Source organism: Apis dorsata, unplaced genomic scaffold (assembly GCF_000469605.1).
Source record: "Apis dorsata unplaced genomic scaffold, Apis dorsata 1.3 scaffold_56, whole genome shotgun sequence".
In the NCBI taxonomy this organism is placed as follows: Eukaryota; Metazoa; Arthropoda; class Insecta; order Hymenoptera; family Apidae; genus Apis; species Apis dorsata.
The window spans coordinates 631,059-637,417 of record NW_006263356.1 but is presented as its reverse complement, the minus strand read 5'-3'; the positions used below and the strand labels follow the sequence as shown (position 1 = coordinate 637,417).

At 23.8% G+C, this 6,359-nt stretch overlaps 1 protein-coding gene across 1 annotated transcript in view; it reads left to right on the top strand.

Annotated features, from left to right (window-relative positions):
- The window catches only part of LOC116186789 (protein doublesex-like), a gene marked incomplete at its 3' end in the record, with an annotated part of 23,243 nt that overhangs the window by 5,031 nt on the left and 11,853 nt on the right, over window positions 1–6,359 (top strand). The window contains exons 2-3 of the mRNA XM_031515138.1: window positions 2,667–3,985; window positions 4,474–5,004. The remainder of the gene's footprint in view (window positions 1–2,666; window positions 3,986–4,473; window positions 5,005–6,359) is intronic.

Sequence of the window (6,359 nt, the reverse complement as noted above, 5' to 3'; positions counted from 1 at the left end):
TTTACGCGTTGACGCGCTACAAAACTACAGTCCAGTTCGGTTTGATTCGACTCTTCTCGGTTCGATTCGGGCCGACTTTGAGTCACAACGACTGCGGAGCTATCGACCGTTCTAGGTTTAGCAAGATAATAATAATTCGGATGGAATGTATTCAGCGGGAATGGAATGAATTCTTGTATATACTTTATAACCTGCTGTATTGATATTATTAGTTTTAATATTAACTGGAATATCATATATTTTATATTATTATTCATATATATATTTTATTATATTATTCATATATATTAGATATATGTATATTTAAAAGACTATATTTTTAATCATTTTTGGTAACATTTTATTTGTTAACAGATTTTATACAACCTTTGTTCATATTTATTATTTATTATTAATGAAGATCAGTTATTTCGAAAATATTAATGCATTTTTTTAAAATTTTTCTTTCTATATTTGTAAAAATTTAAATTATTGAAAAGTATTTTTCATAATTAATTTGATTTAACTAATATTTTTTTTCAAATTATATCTTGAATAAAACTTTGTGTATGAATTTCATGAATAAAAAATAACAATTTTATATATGATCTTTTTTTTATTTTTATGCGTGTATTATAGAAATCAATTTTATAATGTATACACATTTGCAATACATTCAATGTTAATTACAATAAAATTACTTACACATGTTCATATAATCGGAAAAAACAAGGATCAACATATTTTTTGTTAGCTATATACGTTCGAATTTAATATAAATTTTACTAATTTTGACATATAAAAATATTTTTCAAAAAAATCATTATTAAAATATATATAATATATATATATATATATATATACAAGAAGTATTTTTATCAAATTTACTTTATATATTGTTAAAATTTTTATACACACACACACACACAAGTTAAATAAAATACGAATTAAATTTAATTTTTTATATTAAAAGAGATTGTTTCAATTATCATTTCAGAAGTTAACATGATAATTATTTTTATTGTCTTTTTTATTTTTTATAGTTTTGTATAATGAATTATAGAATTTGTTTATATTTTCCGACTATTTGTGAAAATAGTAAATAATAAAAATCATATTTTTTTTTATAAGTACATTACAGTATTATTTAAATTAAACACAAATTGTTATATATTTATTTGAAACTTAAAAAAAATTATATTTTGTTTGTTGAAATTTTATTTTATTTTAGAAATTGTTCTAATTATATTGAAATTAAATTATTTTTGATATTTTAACAAATTATGATGATAAATATATATATTCGTATGATGAATAATATTTTAATTTTTTCAATTATTTTTATTATCATTTTTTTATTTATTTAATTTGTTTATTTATGAGATTATTATCATTATATCTCGTTACGAAAGCGTTTTGATGTAACTTATTTATGTTTATCCATCTTTTTGGCCGAACATTACTCTTTCGCAATCTTTTAGAAGTCAAGATTTATAAATGTGCTTCATAAAACATAACTATATCTTTATTTTGCAAGGTAAAAGACCTCTATTCTTACTTTAGATCTATAGAAAATTTAAACATATTAAAGATATTATTTAATAATGTGAATTTTGCATTATTTATAATTATTTAATGAGATATTTATTTATCTTCTATATGAATATATTTTATATTTTCTGATATAAATTTTTGTGTAAATATTCAAAAATTATTAGTATAAAATTATTAAATTATTATTATATATATAGTATATTATGAAGATCGATCATTTTTATTCTACTCAATTTGATTTTAAATGCTTTAATATATTTAATAATATGTGCGAAGAAAATTCTATATATATTTAATTTTTATTTTGAAATAAAAATTATGTATATTTGTTTTATAGCACAACTATAAAATAGTAGTCATATATATATATTATAGTCATATATTATATAATATATTAGTCATTAAATTAAACATTAATAACTAATTAAAATAACTAACTGGTACTGTTAAGTAACTAATAATTAAATACTATTATTTAATAATCTTATAAATGTCAATTGTTAAATGCAACAATTAATATATGAATACACATATGGTTTTAATTATATGAAAAAAAATTTAAACATAATATATTTTTAGACTTTTAAAAAATCGAGAAAATATCCGTTATATTATATTTATATAATATTTTTCTCTACGAATGAGAATGTATATATTCTTAATTTTTTTTTTTTTTTTATTGTATTGAATATAGTTTTTTTTATTTTAGAAGCACTGAATATTTCAAAAATTTTATAAACATTTTAAAAAATAAAGTAATAAGATATATAAAATGATATAAGAAAATATTTTTTATGGAATTGTAAAATATTAATATTTAGTATTTATAAATTTTAATTTTCAATATTAAATAATGACTCTGCACTTATTTATATAAATTGCAAATAGATATTAATAAAATTAAAAAAATTCAAAATTATATTTGAATATTATACTAATATAATTTAAAAAAATAATATATAAAATAAAAATAGTATATAAAAAATAAATAATAAATTTTAAATAATTAATAATTAATTCAAAATTATTGACATAATTCTGACATTGATATCAAAATGTATTGATATCTATTTTTTTTTATATATTAAATAACAAAAAAATAAGATATATAATAAATATTATTTTGTTTACAGGAATACTGCCGGGACTATTGCTGTTGCTGCCATTATCACTACACAAAAATATAAGAAGAATGATATCCAAAGATAAAATGCTTCGATCGATGAAGTAATTTGCGCAACAATAAAAAGATTAGGAAGAAACAGAATTATTAATTTCAAATATGTATTAGAAAGCCTGTATTAAAAAACGAATGGAAACGAAACGAAATAAATACATAAAGGAAGCAGAAGAAGATTAATAATAGTGAAAGAAACAATAGAATGATATATACTTTAAGAAGAAAAGAATATTGATTTGAATATTTTTCGCACGACCAGTTTTGTGATGATTCGCAAATGTGCGTATGTGTGTACGTGATTGTGTATATGTTAAACTGTGCGCGTATGTTTCTCGTTCTGCCATCTTGAAAGTCATCCAATTTCTTTCTCTTGGTGGCGCTGGCTCACGTGTGCGGGAAGCGTGCACGGTGCGTGCATCGTACACGCACTGTGCTAGGTTGCTATAAGCGAAGAAATCTCGCTTTGAGAATAACTGCAAAATAAAGATTTGTCGATAGCATATAATAAAACTGCGCGATGAAAGCAAGTTTGTCGATAAATTTATTTCTTTGTGGGAGTGATAACGAGTGTCCTAACAATATTAATAGTGAAAGCAGTATCAATAGCAATAACAATCTCGGCAACAGTACACATGACATTAGTAACAGTAAGAAAAACGTATATGACAATGGTTTTAACGGCAACAAGAAATCACAAGTGGAATATAATGTGCAAGTTAAGTGTAAGCCATATGGCAATGATGAGCAGTTGCATTTCTGTGAGGTGTACTCGTACTGATTGTGAGTGCTAGTAGAGAAAGAGAAAGCGGGAGACAGAGAGATAGAAGCCACCAAGACTCTCGTGGAGAGCGGGGCACTGAAAGATATGCGGACCTTTGTGCGAACAGCTGAAGCGGAAGTTGTGAGAACAAGTGGAGTGCAACGCGCTCCACCTAATCGGTGATAGGGTCAGTCGGTTAAAAGAAGACAAAATTGGCGTTCGCAGCGACGGCAACGCGGCATCTTTCGCGATCACCTTTTCCTCATCCCTTCCTTTTTCCTACTTCATTTTGTTTCACTTCGTTTCCTCTCTCTTTTTCTCAAACTCTGACGCAATTCATTCGTTTATTTTACATATTTTTCTTCTCTTAGTTATCGATAGAGAAAAAAAATCTTGTCTTTTATTTTGATTGAAACTTTCGTATAATGATACGCAATTAAAATGTTGGAAGAATAATGCAAACGAGAATTCGTCGTATAGAAGCCGCGTCGCGTTTTCTTACAATAATAAAGGTATACTTTCCTAAATACATATATTGAGACAATTGGTGCTTAAATCATGAAATTTGTTCCTTCGATATGTGTATTGTCTGTGTAAATTGTAGTTACATTTGTATAATTAAATTTATAGCATGCCTTTAAGTTTAAACATGATTGTGAGAATATAAATATACTTGAAATATTTAAAAAAATAGAAAATATGCTTCGAGAAAAAATTTGTAAGAAAAATTTATTCAAACTTCTAGCCATATTTTATGCATGGAATAAATTTAATCCGATATACAGTTTCATTACAAGTTTTATTTTGAATTTTATGTGATTTTGACAATCGAAATTCTTCTTTTTTATGTTTTTAAAATTGTAACAAAAATTATACACAGAAATCGCGTATATTTTTACACGCGTAAAATGTAACTCCTTATATATTATCCACATTCAGTTCCGCGGGAAGATTTAAATACTAGATACTAATTTTAAATTTCTCCGACTGTTATCTATAGAAATCGTCGCTGGAGCAACAGCGGAAGAAAGAAATTTGAAAAATCAGTTAGATTATGTTCCAAGTGTATAATATCGAGTGATATGGAACGCATGAAAGTGTATGTAAGTTAGCAAGAAGATAAAAACGACGAAAGAATAAGAGAAAAGAGGTAGCGAGAAACAAACATAACACGCAACAACGAAGAAACGAAGAGAAGACAGTAGTAGTGTAAAGAAAACAGAGATGATAAAGAAAAAAAAAATCTACGAAGGGAATAGCTTGTGAGAAGAAAAGCAAAAGTTTGCGCGACGTACAGTATAATGTGGAGTAGCGTGTTTCGCGAAAGTTTTTAAAAGTCGATATAGAATTTATAAATAGATCGGTTGGTATACTCACATATGTGCACGCGTACGCATGTGTGCGTGATTACGCGCGCACATGTACGTGATTTTCACTCGAGACTGAAGCGGTGAATTATTCTCGCACGGATCGACTACTCGTGGGGGAAATTCGAGATCCGGCTTACCTTCCACAGCTGACGTCATTACCGGTAAGTTGTTTTTCCGTTACTAGTAGACTTATACCTTTTTGATGTTAAAAATGTTACTGTAATCTCTTTGCCTCTTATTTTTTATTTTATTACTTTTGTCTTAAGAATGAATAATTAATTTTTTATAAGAAGTTTTTCTTTCAATGCTCAATTTAAAATTAAGAGTATTTATTTTTTATAAGATTTTTAATATTTATTTATATAAAGAATAAAACATATTATGTTTTAATTTAAAAATTTTTTTATTTCATTTAAGTATTGAATCAAAAGAATTATATTATATTTTTTCATAAAATAATGTTTAATATTATTGAGTTTATTGTAATAGTAATAGAATTAAATATATATCACATATTACTATTAAAAATATAATGCATTTCTGATTATTTCTATTAATTAATTATTTCATATAAAATTGATTTTTAAAAAAAGGATTATTTTTATATCTTTAAAATAATATGATTTTTGTTTTAATAGTTTTATATATTTAATGAAAATAGTTTCATTTTAGGAATTGACTTAACTTATCAAAGTTGAAAGTAATGAAGTATGAATTATAAATACAAAGTTTAGTTAGAATTATTTTCAAAATTTAATATATACGATTTAGACATATCTCGATAATGATATCAATAGTAATAATAATAATAGTAATAGTAATAATAAAAATAAATAATAATAAAAATTTTAAATTAATAGAGTTGAAATTAAGAAACAATATATAAAAGCAAACATATTCTTCTAATATTGTGCATACAAACGCGTTTCACGTCGCGTTGATTTTCTATGTCTTCTCGTTAACGCTGCGTAGATTACCGATGACCCACGTTGATGATCTTATTATGCAGCATGCGTTTATGTTAGAAGCACGTACTTCATAATGTTCATGGAACTATGAACACAGTTATCGCAAAGAAGCAATAGGAATAATGACAAATCATAGAGTACCGAAATCAAAATTATTTCATTTGATTTTGACTTTTATTAATGATCATTTTATAATGATATTAATGATAATGTAATATATATAAGTCTCTCTTTTGCAATATTTTTAAATTTTAATATTTAAATCAGAACCACATAATATATATATATATGTATTATAGAAATATTTTTGCTTTAAAAATGATAGGAAAAGTAATTATATATTTTATGTTAAATTATTTTTAAATAATCTTCAATTATTTGAGAAATTTTATCAGAAAATATTTATTTAAAATAATAAAATAAAATAAAATAAAATAAATTAAAAAATTTAAGATATTATTTCAATTTCATATTTAGAGAATAATAAATCCAAATTTATAATTTTTTCTTCTTAATATAATATAATATAGATAATTATAGTATAATAA